This window comes from Muntiacus reevesi, chromosome 4 (genome assembly GCF_963930625.1).
Source record: "Muntiacus reevesi chromosome 4, mMunRee1.1, whole genome shotgun sequence".
Lineage (NCBI taxonomy): Eukaryota > Metazoa > Chordata > Mammalia > Artiodactyla > Cervidae > Muntiacus > Muntiacus reevesi.
Genome location: NC_089252.1, coordinates 113,030,644 through 113,052,100, shown reverse-complemented (window position 1 = coordinate 113,052,100; position 21,457 = coordinate 113,030,644). Strand labels below are relative to the sequence as shown.

General features: G+C 48.7%; 1 long non-coding RNA gene across 1 annotated transcript; it reads left to right on the top strand.

Annotated features, from left to right (window-relative positions):
* Positions 1–27: 27 nt before the first annotated feature.
* LOC136166918 (uncharacterized) lies at positions 28–11,718 on the top strand. Its single transcript, XR_010663020.1, has 3 exons — positions 28–544; positions 6,068–10,194; positions 11,165–11,718. It is a non-coding gene; the product is annotated as an uncharacterized lncRNA (long non-coding RNA).
* Positions 11,719–21,457: the final 9,739 nt, after the last annotated feature.

The following is a 21,457-nucleotide window of genomic DNA, read 5'->3' as shown; positions in this document are numbered from 1 at the left end:
CTCCGCGCGCCGCGGCCGCCCCCGCGCCTGGAGGCGGCGTGAGGGGCGCGCCCTCCTCCCTCCACACCCGCCCCGGGGACCGAGCGGCGCCCCCGGAGCTCCCCTGCCTCGGGCCGGGCTCGGGGGCGAGGCTCCTTGGGTGGGGAGCGAGCGGGGAAAGGCGGCTCAGAAGCTTGGCGAGAACTCCCTCTGCTCCGCGCACACCTGAGGGCGCACGCACAGAGGTAAGTCAGCCCGAGGAGGCCCGGAGCCGGAGAGTCGGCGCTGCGGTGCCGCTCGGCCACGTGAACCGCAGCCCGACTGACCCCGACCTCCAGTGACACTTCAGTCCCCCACGGCCCTGCAGGAGAGGCCGATCGAGGAAGAGACGGAGGGGCGCCGCCGTGGACGAAGACTGACAGATGCGCACCCCACCCCCAGAGGCTCCACGGGGGTCTAGAGAGACGCCCCCCACCCCCAGGTCTAGAACTCCACCTCTCCACCTCTCCACGCCCGCCAGCTCTTTCTCTCCAGCTGCTCAGATGAGCTCAAGTTTCAAAATTCAGTGAGTTCCTATTAGCATCCTAAGGATGGGGGTGGAGGGCGGGGGTGATTCCTCTGCAGGTCTCCTCTGCCCCTGACGCCGGGAGCCTGAGAATTCTTACCCGCTGCCTTCACGGGGGACCGAAGAAGCAGAATCCTCTCTCTTTCCTCAGTGCCAGGAAAACTCCACTGGAACCACTCAACTGGTATCTTATCTCAACACTCCAAAAGAGTCACCCAAACTTAGCAGGGGAGATGGTTGTTTGGAAGGAGGGAGGGACTTCCTTGGTGGTCCAGTGGTTAGGACCGACGCTTTCACTGCAAGACAGCAAGAGTTTTATCCCAGGTCCTGGGAACTAAGATCCGCGCATACCCCGCTGCAGGGCCAAAAAAGTAGGAGGTGTGGCTGGGTGTGGGTTTGGGGCTGTTTCATGGGGATATCTTAGCCTTCACTGAATGCAGGGAAATTCCACTCAGAGGAAGTGAAATGGTGCAGGGTGAGTTTGAGGCCCAGCTTCATGAGCTGTATATGGTACGGGGTGGTGATCTGGCTTTCCCACCTCAGGGTCCACATCTGTAAAGTGAGGGTTAATAAAAACAGCTGTCATTGCGCCATGCACCTTTCTGAATGCTGCAAGTACTCACCCATTCAGTCCTCATAATCGGCCCTGAATAAGTGGGAACTATTATCACTCTTTTGCAGAGAAGAGAACTAGGGTACAGAGAAGCTAAGTAAATTACTCAAGGTCACACAGAAGAGCTAGGAGCCTAACCTATGCAGCCTGGCTCCAAGATCCAAAGTCATAATTATTGTACTGTAATTTTCGTCTCAATAGGGCTGCCGGAAAGTTCCACAAGATCATTTATGTAAAGGATATAAATGGTAGCTCATAGATCACCGAGCCTGTCTACATGGTGGGGATTTGAGGGGAAAGAGGAGACTGGATTCTGGGTAACTGGCAGATCATGTTACTCTGACTTTTATGAAACAGAGAGGCAATGGATTTCCCACGTGTTCCTCTGACCGGCCCCCTGTAACTTAGCGTAGCCCCCCCACCAGGACCCACCCTGAGTCCACAGTAAGCCCCCTCCATTCCCTGGTGATTCTCCAGGGCCTCCATATTTTACACTTTACCAGTCTCTTGCACCCTTTGGAACGAGAGAGCACTTGTGGTTGCAACTGTTATAAACTCCAGAGGAAATGCATTTCTGCTCTCCACAGCTGTAGGGCTGATAGGAATGAAGGGGGAAAAAAAAAAAACCTCGGAAATGGCTGGGTCCATATCCATTCCCTCTTGCCTTTCTGCAATTCAGCAAAGTCTTGATTATTTGGAATTCCTCCGCAAAGTTTCACTTCCTGGGCTGGTTTTAGACCTACTAAAGCCCACAGTGATCAGCATTTTGAGAAACATCAATATTTGAAAAACAGCACATCAGACATTAATTGAAGTCCCTCATGACCAGGGTGTGTTTTGTTTTCTTATGGCATTTGAAACTGATGTATCATGAGATAACTCAGGCCATATCCTGGGTGTGTGGGGTGGAGAGGGAGTACCCAACTTACTAAGAATATATAGGCAGCAGAAGAAAAATAATAGCCAGCCCTAGGGTCACACTTACTGCTTGCCAGGCTAGTCCAAAAGTGTTACACAATCTATTTCATCTATTCACAACAGGCCTATGAGGTAGATACTATTATCATCCCATTCTGCAGATGAGAAAACTGAGGAACAAAGAGATGAGGAGATGTGTTTAGTAAATACAGCCCATGAGTCACCTCAAGATCAGACAGGTAGAAAGCAGCTGAAGCAGGTCTGGAACTTGGATCAACCTGGATCAACCTGGATCCAGAAGCCTCTTTTACTTCTGTGGTTTGTGAAAGAAAACGAAAAAGGAGGAATCACTTGAGACCCTGAGTAGAGACTAGAGGTATGGATTAAAAAGAAACAGAGATAAATTACAAGTTTGGGATTTAACATATATATACTGCTACATGTAAAATAGGTAAAAAACCCAGACCTACAGTACAGCACAGGGAACTATATCTACTATCTTGTAATAACTTATAATGGAAACGAATCTGAAAAAGAAAATGCGTGTAACTGAATCTTTGCTGTATACTTCAAATTAACAGAGCATTGTAAGTTAACTCTGTGTGTGTGTGTGAGTCGCTCACTAATTAACTAAAGAGTTAGTGTCCGACTCTTTGCTACCCCATGGACTGTAGCCCACCAGGCTCCTCTGTACATGGGATTCTCTAGGCAAGAATACTGGAGTGGGTTGCCATTCCCTTCTCTAGGGGATCTTCCCGACCCAGGGATGGAGGGAAGTCTGTAAGTTAACTATAATTTTTAAAAAGAAGTTGACTAAAAATATCTGTTCTGCCACTTGTTAGTTCTCTGCTTAATTTGCTTCTCTGAGCCTGTTTCCTCACCTGTAAAATGAGAATAATAAGGCCTATGCTACGTCTAGGATTTTAGTGATGATCTTTTGGTAGCAGGATACATTAAACCCAATTGTAACCAGCTTTAGCCCAAAAGGGCTTTAAGCTGAAAAATGTAGGAAGTCATTCTAGATTCAGACATAGTCCATGCGAGAAGCTCAAGGAAAGTTGTCATAAATCTGCCTCTATCTCTTGACTGTTTTCTTCTTCTTTTTAAGAATATTTATTTATTTGGCTGCTCCAGGCCTTAGTCGAGGGATGTGGGATTTTTTAGTTGCAACAGGTGAACTCTTAGTTGCAGCATGTGGGATCGAGTTCCCCAATCAGGGATGCAACCCCAGGGTGGAGTCCCAGCCAACGGACCACCAGGGAAGTTCCTTGACTGTTTTTTATTTTTGCATCAGTTTTATCAGTCGGCCAGATCTCTTTATGCTGCTGCTGTTTATTTGCTCAGCCGTGTCCGACTCTTCCTGACCTCGTGGACTGTAGCCCGCCAGGCTCCTCTGTCCATGGAATTCTCCAGGCAAGAATACTGGAGTGGGTTGCCATTTCCTTCTCCAGGGAATCTTCCTGACCCAGGGATCAAACCCACATCTCCTGCTTAGCAGGTGGTTTCTTTACCATGAGCCACCTGGGAAGCCCAGGTCTCTCCATAGGGAGGCAGAAATGGCCCATTAGGCAGCCTCAAGCCAAGACATCACTTCCTTCTCCAAACCTCCAGCAAACATCCTAGATCTGACTCCCACTGGCCTGGCTTGAGTCACATGCCCAGCCTGAAACCATCATAGTTGCTCTGATTGGCCAAACCTGAGTCACATGCCTATAACTGGAGTGGGGCGGGGGGGTCAGTCCTCCCCAAGTCACCAGGACTAGAAGTGGGTGAGAGATGGTTCTATAAAAGGAAATCAGGGTGGGGCTTCCCTGGTGGCCCAGGGGCTAAGAATCTATCTGCCAATGCTGGGGACACAGGTTTGATCCCTGGTCTGGGAAGATTCCACAGGCCATGCGGCAGCTAAGCCCGTGCACCACAGCTACTCAGGCCCACGTGCTTAGAGGTCGTGCTCCGCAACAAGAGAAACCAAGCCAGTGAGAAGCCCTTGCCCCACAACAAAGAGCAGCCCCTGCTCACTGCAGCTAGAGAAAGCCTGCCCGCAGCAACGAAGACCAATCACAGCCAAAAATAATATTTAAAAAGAAAAGAAAATCAGGGTGCTATTAGCAGAATAAGGGGGCATGGTGCTGGACAGGCACAGACGTCTGATTCCTCACAGAGCCCTTGTATGTTAAACACACGTGTGTCTGCAAAGTGTATGGCTCTGCTGGGTACTCAGGAACTGAGTCCCTCCCTCTTCCCTCTCCTCTGGGAAACAGGATACGCATCCCACCAAACCCAGACCACCAGCTTCCTGGTTCACACACGGAGACTTAGAAGCTCCAGAGACAAGAAGGGACTTGCCCAGGATAACCCAACAACCAGCCAAGCAGTCATCCAATCTGTGTCTTTTGACCTGAAACAAATCTCGGTGAAAGTCTTAGCTGAGAACTCTGAGATCCCCTCTGAGCCACCGGGGTTCTCTTGCATGTGCAGAGGGGAGGTGGGAAAGATGCAACACTCTGAAGACCCAGCGGAAATGATGCCACTCATGTTGGGATCCCAGACCGTGCACCAAGCTGTGGGCTGGTGGACCTGGCAGAGTGCCGGTCCAGCCCCCTGCCCATCACATGATGAACTTGGCCATCTCCTCTTGGGACTCTGCACCCAGGAGGCTGAGAGATCCAAGCGATCATATTTCCTACGGCTGCCCCAAGTAGGCAACATGGCCCTTCCCTTGTTTAATTTCCGGCTCTGTTTGTGAGAGGGGACGTGCCTCTTTCAGGACCAAAGTGGACCAAGTAGCCAGAGTGTGATTTAGAGCTGTCAATATTGACCTTTTCAATTTGGCCCTTGACTCGGCTCGAGGGTTTCCAACGTTGGGCAGGTCGTCTGACTTCTCCACTCTAAATATAGTTAGGCTGGCATGCTGTGAAGCGATCTATTTAAAGGAAGCTGGGCCAGACTCGCACACATCGGGCTGGAATGACCAGATTGCTCCCTCCATCCCCCAGTCAAGTGAAGCACATTGGTTTGCTATACGCACTGCTGCGGGGAGTGAACATTGCTACAGCCTTCCCCGGAGGGTCACTTGGAGCCAGATGATGATATCTTTAAAAATGTTCAGACTATTATTCCATACCCTACAAAGTTTTCCTGAGGAAATAACCATGGATATCACCAAGATATGCATAAAGCAATTCATTGCAGGACTGTACATAGTAGTAAAAGACTGAAATTAATCCAAATGTCCAACCACAGGGGATTGGTTAATTTAATTATGGTTCCCAGGTGGCACTAGAGGTTAAAAAAAAAAAAAAGCCCAGCTGCCAAAGCAGGAGACATAAGAGACGTGGGTTCAATTCCTGGGTTGGGACGATCCCCTGGAGAAGGGAATGGCAACCCACTCCAGTATTCTTGCCGGGAGGATCCCATGGACAGAGGAGCCTGGCGGGCTACAGTCCATGGGGTTGCAAAGAGTCAGACACGACTGAAGAGACTTACCACGCACGCCCTCATATCGATAGAGTAAACTATTATACAGATAAGATTGTACTACAGCATATAGAATTATGTGAAAACTGATTATAATATGAATGTTAAAATGAGGTTTGACAGAAAACAACACAATTCTGTAAAGCAATTATCCTTCAATTAAAAAGTAAATAAATTTATTAAAAAATAGTAGAACCTTAAAAGATACCAAGTTATAAACTCATTTTGTGAAGAAATACACCGATTTATGTATTAAAAAGCTTACAGTGGTTGTAAGGGATAGGCAGGAAGGAGAGAAAAACTTGTGGGTGCTCTTGGTTTTCACATACCTGTATATTTTTCTAACATCTCAATAATAAATTTGTGTTACTTTGTTAACTAGGAAAAATGCCCAGTAGTTTTTACAAGGAGATTTTTGCTGATTTCCTTTTTAAAAAAGCACTTTTACTTATTAAAACTCACCATCAGAAATGAGGTTAAACTGATCTTTCTCTCTCTCTCTGTCTCCCTCTCAGGCTATGATATGTGGAGACAAATGAGGAGCTGATGGTTGGGAGAGCAGCAACAGCTACAGAGCAATACGGTGCAAGAAGGTTGCACCAGGAGGCTCTGCCCATTTGCTGCGTGACCCTGGGTGACTCACTCAGCATCTCTGGGCCTCAGCTGCTACATCCACAAAATGAAGTGCTTGGTCACGTCATCTCCGGAGTTCTTTCCAACCTGTGACTTCTACCGTGGATGCGTCTGTGTGCTCCACTGAACATTCATAAATTATTTTCATCTCTCCAGACCGTAAGACTACGGAAAACTCGACCTGGCCTGGGTCTCAGCACGCGCCTTCTGCTCAGTCTCTTTATCCAGCTACTTTGAAATTGGCAGATTCATGGGGAAGCACATTGACTTCAGGCTCTCATACTCTGGGATTTCCAGCACTCAACTCCTGGCTTCCTGGATAGCTCTTTGAAGCCTTCTAACAGATTTTATGGAGAAGGCAATGGCACCCCACTCCAGTGTTCTTGCCTGGAGAATCCCATGGATGGGGGAGCCTGGTGGGCTGCAGTCCTTGGGGTCACTGAGAGTCGGACACAACTGAACAACTTCACTTTCACTTTTCACTTTCATGCATTGGAGAAGGAAATTGCAACCCACTCCAGTGTTCTTGCCTGGAGAATCCCAGGGACGGGGGAGCCTGGTGGGCTGCCGTCTATGGGGTCGCACAGAGTCGGACACGACTGAAGTGACTTAGCAGCAGCAGCATCAGTAACAGATTTTAATTTTCTTTTCACCCATTTTATCTAGGTCTTCTAGCTGTTTATTGAGAGGGCTGATCTCTCTCTACAAGTTAGAAGCAGAAGTCCCTCCATATGTTAGGAAGTAAAACAAGTAGTTATAGAATGGTATGTAAAGTGGGTTCTATTTATATGCAAAGTATATATGTATGTATATATGTGTGTGTGTGTGTTCATGAAGAAGAAAGAAAAAGAGCAAAAGCTATACATACTGCCTAATTACTGAGGTTTTCATTTTTTAACATAAATATTTCCAGTTTTATACAATGGACACTGAGTGTGTCCAAACTGGGATTGACTTTTGAGGTCATTTATACCCATTTTGAAAATGAGGACTTGGAGGCCAAGATGATTTAAATTCATTTCAGTTCAACAATTATTGGAGGCTTGTTGTGGGCAGAGAACCATGCAGTGGGCCTCAAGGCATCCAAAGAAATGTAATAACTAGTTACCTAATCCTCTGTTCCAAGTATCTCCTATGTGTGCTAGACTTTGGGAGATGAGGATGAAGATGACAAGAATCTGCCCTCAAGAAATTCTGGCTGTGGAGACAGTTATTCAGATAAACCATCCCACATATGATGTGATAAATGCTAAATAATGACATGGCAGAGATTGTGGTTTTCTTCTTAATAGCTATTCTTTCAACATCCAACTAAAAGATTGTATTTTCCAGCCTCCCTTACAGTGAGTTGTGGTCATGTGACAAAATTTTGGTCCATGAGATATAAGAGGAAATGTTGTGGGGGTTTCTGGGATGTCTTTTTAAAGGGAACAGCAAATCTTCCCTTTTTTTCTGCTGCTTGGAATATGATGCAATGGCTGGAGCTTTAGTAATCCTTTTGACCTGTGAAGGGACCCCCATACTAGGATGATGGAACAGATAAAAATAGCCTTAGTCACCAACACCATGAAGCTGCTCTATCAGTCCTGTATTTCTGTGTTTATACTTACTTCACACAGGAGAGAAATAATCATCTTATTTCTTATGCCACTATTATTTAGGATATTTTTCTTACATGCAAATAAAGAAAGTCTCAATTTATACACATCCTAAAAATAAAATGTTACAGGAGCAAAGGAGTGAGTGAGGAAAGAGTGAGTATTTCCATTTTTGAGCATCAAGGAAGTCAGAATAGGCATGGAGGTTGTGAAGGGAGTTTGCCAATGAGATGGGCAGGGATTAAGGAGGAAGAGTGGACCAAGAAGGGAGCATGGGCACAGGGCAGGGAATGGGCAGAGGGGTGTTGGAATCATGCAGCCTGGATTCAAACCCCATCACAATCACTTCATTGCTCTATGCCTCAGTTTCCCCATCTGTAAAATGGGGGGTAATCGTAGTGTCAGCTGCATCAGGTTGTAGTGAGGATTACATGAGTTAATATAATGTGCCTGGTGCCTGGTGAGTGCTCAGTAAAGGCTGGCTCTTAATGTGCTTATCTGCAAATTGGGATAATCATAGTCTGATCGCTAAGGGCAGCCAGTGTAGATAGCGCAGAGCACCACCCACACTGAGTGCCCAGCTACGGAGCCCCCTTGCTCTCCCTGCTGTCAGGGGACTTACAATCAACATTTAGCAAATCTTCACCAAGCCCCTGCTCTGAGCCAGGTACTGGGCCAGGAGGTTGCTGATTCCAGGAAGGATCAGACCTTATCCCTGGCCTCCAATTGCTCACAGTCTCAAGGAGAGGAAAGGAAAAATAAAAAGATGAGCATAATACAGTATGGGAAGTGGAACAGTGGTCCAAGTTCAGGCCACAAACTCAGGTGAGCAAGAAAGGTAACTTTATTTTGGTTAAATAAGCTCAGTCTCGGCTATGATCTCTCATATGGGGTGGGAAACCTTAATCTCAGGCAAGTTGAGATTTTCCCATTTCTCTGGGGGTGGTGTTTCCATTCTGTGGATCTTTTGGGGAGGGTCTGAGGTATGTCATCACACCTCAGGAAAGGGGAGCCTTTCTCTTCTCTCAGGGATCTTCCCAACTCAGAGATTGAACCCAGGTCTCCCATGTTGCAGGCAGATTCTTTACCAGCTGAACCACAAGGGAAGCCCAAGAATACTGGAGTGGGTAGCCTATCCCTTCTCCAGTGGATCTTCCTGACCCAGGAATCAAATTGGGGTCTCCTGCTTTGCAGGCAGATTCTTTACCAACTTAGCTATCAGGGAAGCCCCAAGCTGAAAACAACCCAAATGTTTATCAACAAGAGCTTGAAAAAACACATTTTAGTTAAGTTACACAACCCAAGAATTAATCACAACCCTGGTTGTGAGAGTTGGACCATAAAGAAAGTTGAGCCCCAAAGAACTGATACTTTTGAACTGTGGTGCTGGAGAAGACTCTTGAGAATCCCTTGGACTGCAAGGAGATCAAACCAGTCAATCCTAAAGGAAATGAATATTCTTTGCAAGGAATGATACTGAAGCTGAAGCTCCAATACTTTGGCCACCTGAAGACCTGACTCATTGGAAAAGACCCTGAGGCTGGGAAAGACTGAAGGCAGTGGGAGAAGTGGATGACAGAGGATGAGTTGGTTGGATGGCATCACCAACTCGATGGACATGAGTTTGAGCAAGCTCCAGGAGTTGGTGTTGGACAGGGAAGCCTGGTGTGCTGCAGTCCATGGGGCTGCAAAGAGTTGGACACGACTGAGCGACTGAACTGAACTGAAACACCCAAATGTCTAACAACAGGAGCTTGCAAAAACACATTTTAGTTAAGTTCATACTAACAGATACCACACAACCATAAAGTATGTGAACTACTGCTGTCCACGAATCATAAAAGTCAACATCATCATTCGGAATAAACGCAGTCAAACACAAAAGAGTAAAAATTATACATCCTACTTATATGAAGTCCAGGACTAATCTATAGTTTTAGAAGTGGTTATCTCTGGGGGAGAGGGGGGCAACTGTCATTGACCACGAGGGGTACTGAAAGTGAGTTCTGGAAGACTCTGATCTTGGGGTTGGTAACACAGGTATAGGACAGGTGCAACTGTTAATATTTGTGCATTCTGCAATATGTAAATTATACCTCAATTTTTAAAAATCAAAATTTCCTTAAAAAAAACCACAGAGGCTAACATTTCAAAAATAATGGCACCTGGTGCCATGAAGAGGTAAGCACCCAGCACTCGGCCCAGGGAGGCAGTGACCACACCAAAGGAAAGAGAGCTATGTGCCTGATGATACCGTCTGGGCTCCTAGGTCCAGCTGCACCTGAAGCCTAACCTGGACTTTTCATTTTTATGAGGAGACCGCTATCTGTCAGCCAGGGAGAGAGGTCTCATCAGAATCCAATCAAGCTAGCACCTTGACCTCAGAGTTCAGCCTCCAGAACTGACAGAAGGTAAGTCTGTGTTGTTTAAACCACCCGGGTTTAGGTGAGCAGACTTAGGCACGTGGCAGTGTACATTTTACGGATGGGAAACACTGAGGCCCAGAGAAGTGACGAGATTCTCACAAAGCCACACAGGCTTTAAGTGGCAAAGCCCAGGATAAAAGCCAGCACAGCTGGGTATTGTTACAAGTGCATATGGTAGATGGGAGGTCAGCGGGCTTCCTCTAGGAGAGGCTCCAGGAGGAGGTGAGTGGGGAGCAGGGGTCTGAAATGCTAGGTGGCTAAGTGGAGAGGGTGGGCAAGGGAGGGTCTGAGGGGCCACAGTGAGTCCCTAGGAGGCTCCTGGGGTGTGTGAAGTCAAAAAGGAAGCACAGCTGGAGTGACAGGATTGAGCAAGACTGGGTGTGTGGAAGAGGCTTGATTAGGGAATTTGTGTTGCCGAAGTTTCAGTTGGAAGGCTGTGCAGAGTGAGAGATCCCAGAGCTGGTGTCAAAGTCAAGTACATACCTAAAGGAAAGAAGGGCTTCTTTTACTTCTTGGGTGGCTTCAGTACATTCACAGTTTTGTTCAGTGATTGCCACTCTTCATTTCTAGAACATTTCCATCAACCCCCAAGATAACTCCATTTCCCAGTTCTCCTCTTCCCCCATTCCTTTGCAACCATTAATCTACTTTCTGTCTCTATAGATTTCCCTATTCTGTACTTTAATATAAGTGAAGTCAACTACACGATGTTGTCTGATGTGACTGTCTTCTTTCTCTTAGCATAATGTTTTTGGTTTATCTAAGTTTTCGAGGTACTTCATTCCTTTTTATGGCTGCATAGTATTCCATTGCACAGATATTTCACATTTTGTGTATTTATTCTTCAGTGGATAGACACATGGGTTGTTACCTCTTTGGGGCTGTTATGCAAAATGCTGCTATGAACGTTCTTGTACAAGTTTTCATATGAACCTATGCTTTTTTATTCTCTTAGGTATATACCTGGGAATGGAGCTGCTGGATCATTTTGTGACCCCATGGACTGTAGCCCACCAGGCTCCTCTGTCCCTGGGTTTCCCAGGCAAGAATACTGGAATGGGTTGCCATTTCCTTCTCCAGGGGATCTTCTCAACCCAGGGACCTAACTCAAGTCTCCTGCATCAGCAGGTGGATTCTTTACCACTGAGCCACCATGAAGTCCCAAACAACAACACCACAATGGTGATTCTACGCTTAATGTTTTGAGGAATCATCAACCTGTTTTCCAGGGCAGCTGCACCGTTTTACATTTCCATCAGCAATGTCTGAGAATCCTAAAGTCTCTGCATATCCTTGCCAACTTATCTCCCCCCCCCCCTTTTACATATCCATCTGAATGAGTGTGAAGTTGTATCTCTTTGGCTTTGATTTGCTTTTCCCTAATGACTAATGATGTTGAGCACCTTTGCATATACTTATTGGCCATTGTATGTCTTCTCTGGAGAAAGGTCTATTCAAATCTTTTGCCCATTTAAAAAAAAATTCAGCTGGGTTGTTTGCTTTTTTAGTATCGACCTTAAGAATTTTTTAATATATTCTAGACACTAGACGCATATGAGACATTTGGTTTGTAATTATTTTCTCCCATTCTCTGGGAGTCGCCTTTTTCTTTTTTTTTTTTTTTTTTTTGCCTTTTTCTAATTCACACCGGAGTACCTTTGGGTCCGGTGGGGACAGTAACCCTACTGTCAAAGCCCAGGTCACTTTCCTGCCACAAAAACAGAAACAGTCTTGCCCAGGTCTCACCACCAGGACATGGAAGCGCCTCAGCACCTTTACAGCCAGTCTGCCAGGCACGTGCCTGGCACTAGGGGCTTAACTCTGGAGATAACACGGTCCTTTCCCTCGCTTTCGCATCTCCTTGAAGGATACCTGCAATCCATCAGGCTCTCAAGCCAAACACCGGGGGCCCTTGACTCCGCCCCTTCGCGCCGCCAGCCAATCGACTCCCGCGGCCGTCACCTGTCCTTCCTCCTCTCCGCACCCCAGCCGAGGCGGTGGGTACCCGAACAGGCTCAGGCTTCTCGGTCGTGTGCAACCTCACGGCTGGCTGGCTGGCTTCTTCCCGTCCGTCCCAAGCTCCACTGGGGCAGGACCGGAGTGACTTTTCTTAAGTGAAAATCCACCCTGGGCTCCCCTGATTGACAAGTTCCCATGGCTATAGCCATGAAACAAGCACAGGAGGCGACCTTTTGTCTGGGACTGGTGTCTCCACCCACTTCTTGAAGTGACTCAGCCTGATCGAGTCTTCTCCCCATTTCCCAACTCACCTGCCTCCAGGCTATACAGAACCACACCACCACCAGCCTCCCCCACCCCTGCCCCCGAAGTAGGGGGTGCAAAGACTGGCAGTGAAGATTTTACCGAAGGAAATCTCGGGGTGGGCAGCAGCTGCGTGGATAAGGGGAAGGGTGATGGGGAGGGGAGGAGCCTCCCTCCGCCTGTGCAGTGACACCCTTCACACCTGGCCCACCTGGGACTCACCCTGGTCACCTGAGAGGCTCCTGGGAGGCACCTGAGAGGTGTGTGAGAGCCCGAGTCAGCCCCAAGCATTGGCAGGCAGATTCCTCCGGCCCTCTTGGAGCCTCTTAGATTCCTCAGACCAAGAACTAGAAAAACTATCAGGCCACCCCCTCGCCTCCATAAGCCTGCATCTAGACTCCTGGACTAACTCTGATGACAAACGGGGAGACCAAGGCCCACAGAGAGGAAGAGGCCCTTCTCAACCTTGACTGTGTCTTGACCACTGGGAGAAAGTGAAGGTGCTAGTCGCTCATATCCGACCCTTTGTGACCCCCTCGAATGTAGCCCACCAGGCTCCTCTGTCAATGGGATTCTCCAGGCAAGAATATAGGAGTGGGTAGCCATTCCCTTCTCTGGGGGATCTTCCCACCTCAGGGATCGAACCTGGTCTCCCACATTGCAGGCATCCCAGGGGAATTTGAAGGAAATAAGCTTCCCTAGATACCACTGCCAGCTTGGGGCAGGGGCCCTGTCACTTGCGTTTTTTAATAGGTGATTCTGCTGGGAACAGGAGGGCAGCTGATAGCTGGGCGGACACATAGAAGGTGTGGGAGCTTGTGTGGGGAGCCCATCTCCTGATGGGGTCTGGCTTCCGTCCCAGAATCCTGGGGTGTGCCTGTGGTGAGGGGTCAACAGGTCTGGGCTGTGTGTGGCCAGACCACCTTGCTTTCTCAGCCTGGAAGCCAAGGCTGGCCCTCCGGCTGCCAAGATGCTGGGACTGCTGCTCGCCTCTGCGCTCTGGACTTGGCCGTTCAGGATGTTCTGGGGAGAGAAGGTTCCCGGGGTTTCAGCTCTGAAACCTGGGAGGCGGAGGTTCGGAGGCCAGAGGGAGACGGAGGGGAGGGACAGAGCCTCTGTCCGAGAGTAAATACAACAGAAATCGAATTACAAAGGAGCCTGCTTGTCTCAGGGCTGATATGAGGGGACTGGGGGTGCAGGCAGCTGTGTCAGCTGTCACCTGCACACCTGCCCCAGGCTCCCGGCACCCTCCCGGCTCCCTGCCCGCCCTTCCATCAAAATGTGTTCCCTGGGCGTGATGTGCAAGCCATCCACACTTGGGTGCAGTCGCCTGATACCGTGGACCCAAAACCCGACCGTGTTCCCTTCTTGCTTTCCTTCTTCCTTCCCTTCCACTCCGTGGTCTGCTTTCCCATTACGCTGCTGGTCTTGAGCTTTTTGATCTGAGCTTCCTGTTCCTCAGGTCTATATTTCCTCGCTCATCATGTCTGTTTTCCGCGCTCACTTGGCCAAGCCGCCAGCCCTGGCCGTGTCCCACTCTCAGCCGCCCCGGCCTCCACCCCCGCGCAGCTGCTGCTGGAGCAGGCTGGAGAAGAGCTCGCAAGCGTTCTGGCTGTGCTCGAGTAAACTCATGACCTTGAATGTTAAGAGAACCCTCCGCGCTGCCTGGCAGTTGGACTCGACCTCCCCATTCATTCACTCCTTGGCTCTCTAAATGTTTCTGTGCTTCCTCCTCAGTCCCCAATCTTGGCTTCCTGTTCACTGAGCTCATCAAAGCAGTCAGAACATCCGCAGACCCACCATGCACCCACCTTCTCACCAGCATCTCCACCCGATTCTCATCCTGCCTACCCACTGCCACAGGTGAGCTGACCTGACTCTTGCACATCTGTGCTGTGCGCTGGACCCCACTCCCTTCCTCTGCTCAAGGACGTCTCTCCAGCAACGCTCTCTCTTCTTTCATAGCATCATTTTTAACCTCCTGTGGATCATTCTCCTAAGCATACAAACACACCGTTATTTCCCCATCCTTAAAACAACAAGAGCAGCAAAACAATCTTCTTGACTCCTCTTCCCCTTCCAGCTACTCCTTCATGTCTCCCTGTTGGGTTAGTTATTGCTATGTCCACCCCAAACTTAGTGGCTTTCAAACCATCACTCTTTTATTATCTCATCAGTTTTATTTTCTTGGGCTCCAAAATCACTGCAGATGGTAACTGCAGCCATGAAATTAAAAGATGCTTGCTCCTTGGAAGGAAAGTTATGACAAAGCTAGACAGCATATTAAAAAGCAAAGACATTATTTCGCTGACAAAGGTCTGTTTAGTCAAAGCTATGGTTTTTCCAGTAGTCATGTATGGATGTGAGAATTGGACCACAAAGAAGGCTGAATGCTGAAGAACTGATGTTTTTGAACTGTGGTGCTGGAGAAGACTCTTGAGAGTCTCTGGGACTGCAAGGGGATCAAATCAGTCCATCCTAAAGGAAATCAGTCCTGTATGTTAATTGGAAGGACTGATGCTGAAGCTGAAGCTCCAATACATTGGCCACGTGATGAGAAGAGCTGACTCATTGGAAAAGATCCTGATGCTGGGAAAGATTGAGGGCAGGAGGGGAAGGGGATGACAGAGGATGAGATGGTTGGATGGCATCACTGACTCAATGGGCATGAGTTTGAGGAAACTTGGAGATGGTGAAGGACAGGGAAGCCTGGCGTGCTGCAGTCCATGGGGTCACAAAGAGTTGGACACAACTGAGCAAATGACGAGCAACAGTTGGTGGGTAGAAGGGACTTAGATGGGTGGTTATTTGGTTTCTCGTTGCATCAGTTGGGGCTGTAGGCTCCACTGGGCTAGGATGTCACCAGGTCCATGGTTGGTGCTGGCTGTTGGCTGGATCTCAGTTTGACCTGTAGAGCCCAAGGCCTCCATTCTCCCCTCCATGTGGCCTGGTTCCAAAAGTCCAAAAGCTCCCAGGCCTCCTTAAGGCCTAGGCCTGGCACTGGCCCAGTGTGGCTTTTGCCACATTCTGCTGGCTAAAGCCAGTCACAGGGAGAGCCTAGTTGGAAGGGTAAGGGCTAACGAGGACTTGAACAGCAGGAGGCAAGGTCACTGGGGGCCCGCAACCAACTAACTTCCACACTCCCCTTTTCAAAGGTGCCCTCCAGCCTCAGTCTTTCCAATTCCTCTGTGAAATGAAATGCCTCTTGCCGTATCAACAAACTAGGATGTAACAGTCACCGGCGATTTCGGGCCTCCAAATGTGAACGAGGGCTCCCAAAAGGGAAAACAGAGCCTATGATCCAGCAGGTGCCACCTCTCCTGCCCGCCCTCCCCCACCCAATGATTGCTGAGGAGCTGGGTGGTGGGGTCGGGGGGCGGGGGGGGGGGGCGCGCGGGGATGAAGAAATCAAAAAACACGATGCTGGCCCCAGGTAGCTGAGACGCATATGAAAGGGATGACTTCAATAATCCCCGGACTCTTGCATCTTCCCATACATGGAAGAGACTTCTGGTTTTCCTTAATTAACAGTAATCTTTGATGTTCAGACTGCCTGCCCTCCTTTGTTACAAGCTTCTGTATATCCTGACTCCTTCCCCCACCTCCTCGGAGCAGTCTCCCAGGGCCCCTTGAGATGCTGTCTCCCGGGCCTGAAGTCCTAAGATCTTCCCACTGAATAAAGCACTCTCTACTTTCAGGCTGTAGACTCATTTTTTAGCTGATGCCTCCCTCCCAATTTTCTTAAACCCGTTCCAATCAAGGTGTTCACTCCTGCTACTCCACAGGCGACCCCCCGCGTCAAGACTGCCAGGAGCCTCCTCATGACAAACTCGACGGTCAATTCTCGGTCCCGGTCTCCTGCGTGGCGTGGCCCTGTTGCCCCCTTCTTCCCTTGATTCCTGGACCCCATGCAGTCCTGGTTGTCCCCCTACCTCACTGGGCTCTCCCTCTCACTCTCCTCCACTGGTTCTCTTCATTTGCAACCTCTTAATGTCAGGACGACCCAGGGGCCCAGTCCTTGATCCTCGTCTCTTCTCTGTATCACTTTCTTGGTAATCTCCCCTGATCTCATCACTTTAAATACCACCCACATGTCAGTGACTCCACATTTATATCTCCAACCTAGACCGCTCCTGGATTCCAGCTCACATTGAACGCCTACCTGCCACCTCCACTGGGTATCCAATGCACGTAAGACCCACATGTCCAAAACCAAACTCCGTGTTGACCCCCCAGCCCCACCCCACCAAAACCTTGATCTGACTTCAGCTTTCCCCGTGTAGCTTGATGGCAACTCGCTTCTTGCAGTCACTCAGGCCCAAACCCCAGCATCAAACTTGATTTCTCTCTCACACCAGTATCCACACTGCCATGAACTCCTTTTGGGTCTCCCGTCAGGATATATCCAGACTCTAACCACCTCTCATCTCTTTCAGGGTCACCACCCTGGTGGGAGCTCCCATCCCCTTAGCTGGATGACTTCTCACTGTTCTGTCTCTACCCTAACCTCCAAAAGCCTGCTGAGTTATAGCTGGGTGGCCAGAGGGGTTCTTTAAAAATCTAAGCCGTTTTTTTTTTTTTTTTTTTTTAACTAAATAGCATTAGAGACATTCACAGCATGTGAACCCTTGCAGGGCTGAATTCCATTTGAATTTTTTGTTTTTAATGAGATTCCCTAATAAATGTCTTTATTACATTTCTTTAAAAACTAAAATAAATAAAACCTAAGCCAGATCACATCCCTGCCCTGCCCAACACCCTCCAAGCACTCCCATGTTACTCAGGAAAAATTTGCCAAAGTCCTCACCATCACCTGTAAGGCCCTGTGTGACCTGGATACCCTGTTACCTCGGACCCCCTTCTACACTGCCCTTCACTCCCTCTGCTCCAGCTGCGTGGCCTCTGATACAATCTTTCACACTCAGCAGGCACACTGACACCCGGAGTCTTTGCCGAGGCCTTTCCCCTACCCCTAGAACTCTGCAAGGCTCCCTCCCCTGCCGCCTTCCCTCTTTGCTCAGAGGTCACCTCCTCCCAGAGGCCTTCCCTGACCTCCCCAGTTAGAACTGCGTCCCAGCTCTGCCTCTGGCTTTTCCAGTCTCCCTTTTCCGGCCCTTTTCTCTCACCAACAGCTCTCCACCTTCTAACACACTCTGTCCCTTCCTCATTTATCTTCACTGCTTATTGTCTGACTCATGCTGCTAACACATGAGGTTCACGAGGGGAGCACCTTTGCCTCTTGTTCACGGAGGCGTTCTAATGCCTGGAGCAGAGTCAGGTCCAGAGAGGGTGCTCACATTTTATTTTTTTAAATTTTACTGTAAGTATCTCAAGCCCTTTTAAGTATGTTAAATCCTTTTCAGTATATCAGATCCTTTGTAACACAAGGCAGGGTGTAGACACATTTATTGCGGCATTTGCTCTTCCATCTATCCTTCCATTCACTCAGCTGTCCATCCTTCTGTTTATAATCATTTATCTGCTTAACACCATCCACTCATGTCTGTCTCTCTGTCCAGCTACTTATCTGTCTAGTCTGCCATATATCTAAACAGTCCTTCAGCAAACATATTTGAAGTTTCAAATTTTGGCCCAAGCTCTGTGCCGGGCTCTGCAATCACATCCATGACAATAAGATTCTGACCCCCAGGGGTGGCTGTAAATAACTGTTTCCAGATGCGCGCATTTGTTAAGAGAACAAAACAAAACAGGGCCTCAGAGTCTTAATGTAAAGAATGACCATAATTGACAGCTCGTAAATTGCTTGGGTGGAGTGGATTGGGGGGTGGGGTGGAGGGGAAGCTCCTCCCCTCCTCTGTCTCAGCTCCAGGCTGCCGCTGCCCCGGACCACAGACCTAGAACTTCTGGGTTCTACTTTCTCCAGGTCCCTGAGCCCCAGGTTCCTCATTGGCAAAATGAGCTAGTAGTGCTCAACTGACCCAGTTTACTAAAGCATGCGTGAGACTTCTTGCAACATGAATTCTAACCCTGGATGCACATTCTAACCCCCCCAGGAGTCGGACGCCCAGGCCTCATTTTTGAACAGTGAGATCTGAAACCTCTTGGAGTGGGGCCTGGGCATTGCTGTTTTTAAAAAGCTTCCAGGGGATTCTGACGTGCAGCCAGGCTTGTGTACCAGCGGAGCTAGCGCCTGTTTAATCAATGCCCTTTATCTATTTAATTGATCTTGAATATTGCAGCTGGAGAAAAGCAGATTTAATTAGAGGAGCCTCGACATTTGTGAAGGTGCCGATGTCAGTGTCTGAATACTTTCAAGGGCTTCACAAGTTGTGTGTTGCTCGCTGTTAATATTTTACTCTTAGTTGTTTCAGATTTAGGTTGCTTTAGATTTAGTCACTCGGTCATGTCTGACACTTGGTAACCCCATGGATGGTAATCCACAAGGCTGTGCTGTCCACTGAATTCTCTAGGCAAGAATACTGGAGTGGGTTGCCATGCCCCTCTCCAGGGGACTTTCCCAACCCAGGGATCCAACCCAGGACTCTTGCATTGCAGGCAGGTTCTTTACCGTCTGAGCCACTAGGGAAGCATCATGGGAAAAACTCACGTTCATAAAGCTAACTTTTGGAGAGAGCAGTTAAAAAAAAATAAGAGCTGGAGAGAAACTATCAATGGTTGAGTTCATAGGGAAGAAGAGAAAGTGAGAGAGAGAGAGAGAGAGAGAGAGAGAGAGAGGAAGGAAAAAAAGAGAGGAAGAAACTTTCCTGAGCTCACTGGGGCAAGAGTAAGTGGTAAAGAATTTGCCTGCCCAGGCAGGAGACCTGGGTTTGATCCCTGGATTGGGGAGATCCCCTGGAGAAGGGAATGGCTATCCACTCCAGTGTTCTTGCCTGGGAAAGCCTACGGGCAGAGCAGGCGGGCTACAGTCAGTGGGGTCGCAAAGAGTCAGACAGGGCTGAGTGACTAAACAGCAGCAGCAAGTAGAGAAATGGCAAAGAAAAATCTGTGAATGCACAAGAGAGCTGGCCCGAGGTCATATTCTGCAGCTGCTGACTCAGTGATGACTGAGCAGGCTGGGCTGGGGGCACCTCCCTCCAGGCGGGGGGCGTGTCTTGGTGGGAACAGAACGCTGGACCCTGGTTCCCAGTCTTACTGTGATAGCACGCCAGGTCCTCCAGGAAGCAGACCTCCAGACAAGAGGCAACGCAAGGGACTTACTGGGGAGCGACTTGTGAGAAATAAAGCAGAGAGAGAGGCAGGACAGCCTCAGATTGCAGCGGTGATCGGACACCTGTAAAAGGAGAGAGGGAAGCAGAGGCTTGGACTGAAGGAGCCTCAGGCTGCCAGGCTGAGGGGGGCCCTGTTAGAGGAGCCCCCACTGGGAGGAGAAGGCCTAGCTCCGGTACCCCCACCAGGTGCAGTCTGGGAGCAGCTGGGGCACCAGCGGGAGGCTGTCAGCCAAACACACTCTTCCCAGGAGGGAATCTTGAAGGGGCAGCTCGAGGGCCAGTGTGGACACTCACAAAATAATGAAGACATTCATTAACCCAACCAATATTGGTTGAGCTCGTGTTCAACATAAAGCACGGTGCTAGGCGTTGTGGCTATAACAGCGCACAAGGCAGGCATGCCCCTGCCCTCGGCATCATTCACACCACATCTAGGAGGTGGACCTCACAAGGTGTCTGAGTCACAATTAAGAGATGCTCGGAGAATCTAAGTTTCCCAGGTGGTGCAGGTGGTAAGGAATCCACTTGCCAAGGCAGGAGATGCAAGAGACATGGGTTTGATCCCTGGGTGGGGAAAATCCCCCTGGAAGAGGAAATGGCAACCCACCCCAATATTCTTGCCTGGAAAATTTCATGGACAGAGGAGTCTTGTGGGCTACAGTCCGTGGGGTCACAAAGAATTGGACAGTCTATAATAGGTGGGGTGAACATATGATTTACATGGATCTCTTTGAGATGAAAGTAATTGCCACTAATAACTATGCCCGAGCAACTGGCATAAACTGGGACCGTCCGAACTGGGATACTGATTCTGAAACAGAGACACATGCTCCAGTCCAGGAAGTCAGGGAAGACTTCCTTGGGAGAGACATTTGGAGCTGGGCTCTGAAGGATGCACAGGAGTTAACTTGTTGCTCAGGTCCCACATGTGTCATCAGAGCCTGTTGATCCCTTAGACGGCTGTCACCCCAGGTGTTCATTGACCATCTGACGGCTGATTCCTCACTGTCTCAGGGACTCCCATATCAGAGATATCACTGTTGTCTGAAAGAGCCCTGCCCGGGATACTTCTGATGCACCGAAAAGGAAACCCAGGTACCGAGACAGAGTCTGTCTGTAGTTTTCCCTCTGCCTTGGATGATGTCATTCTGCACAGGGGAGAAGGGAAGCTGGTCACATGGATTATAGTCCGTGTTTACCTTTTTTGAGACACCATGGACCTGCTTTTACCTAATCTCTTTTACTGTTGTAAACACACATAACATAAAATTTACCACCTTGGTCATTTCTAAGTGTGCAGTTGAACAACGTTAAGTGTATATCTGCAGTGTTGTACAACCATTACCACCATCCATCTCCAGAACATTCTCAGCTACCCGAACTGAAAGGCAGGATCTAAGTGCCCATTCATCTCTCTCCCAGCCCCCAGCAACCACCCTTCTGCTTTCTGTCTCTATGGATTTAACTACTCTAGGGACCCCATGTCAGAGAATCATGGGATGCTTGTCTTACTGCGTCTGACTTATTTCACTTAGCCTGAGGTCTTCAGGGTTCATCCATGGTGTAGCGCGTGTCAGAATTTCATTCCTTTTAAAGGCTGAATAATATTCTATTGTATGATGTACCCACGTTACCTACCCAAGCACCTGCCAATGGACATTTGGCTTGTTTCCACCTTTTGGCTATCACGAATAATGCCGCTATGGACATGGGTGTACAAATAACTCGTCGAGTTCCTATTTTCAACTCTTTCAAATATATACCCAGAAGTGGAATGTTTGGATCATATGGTAATT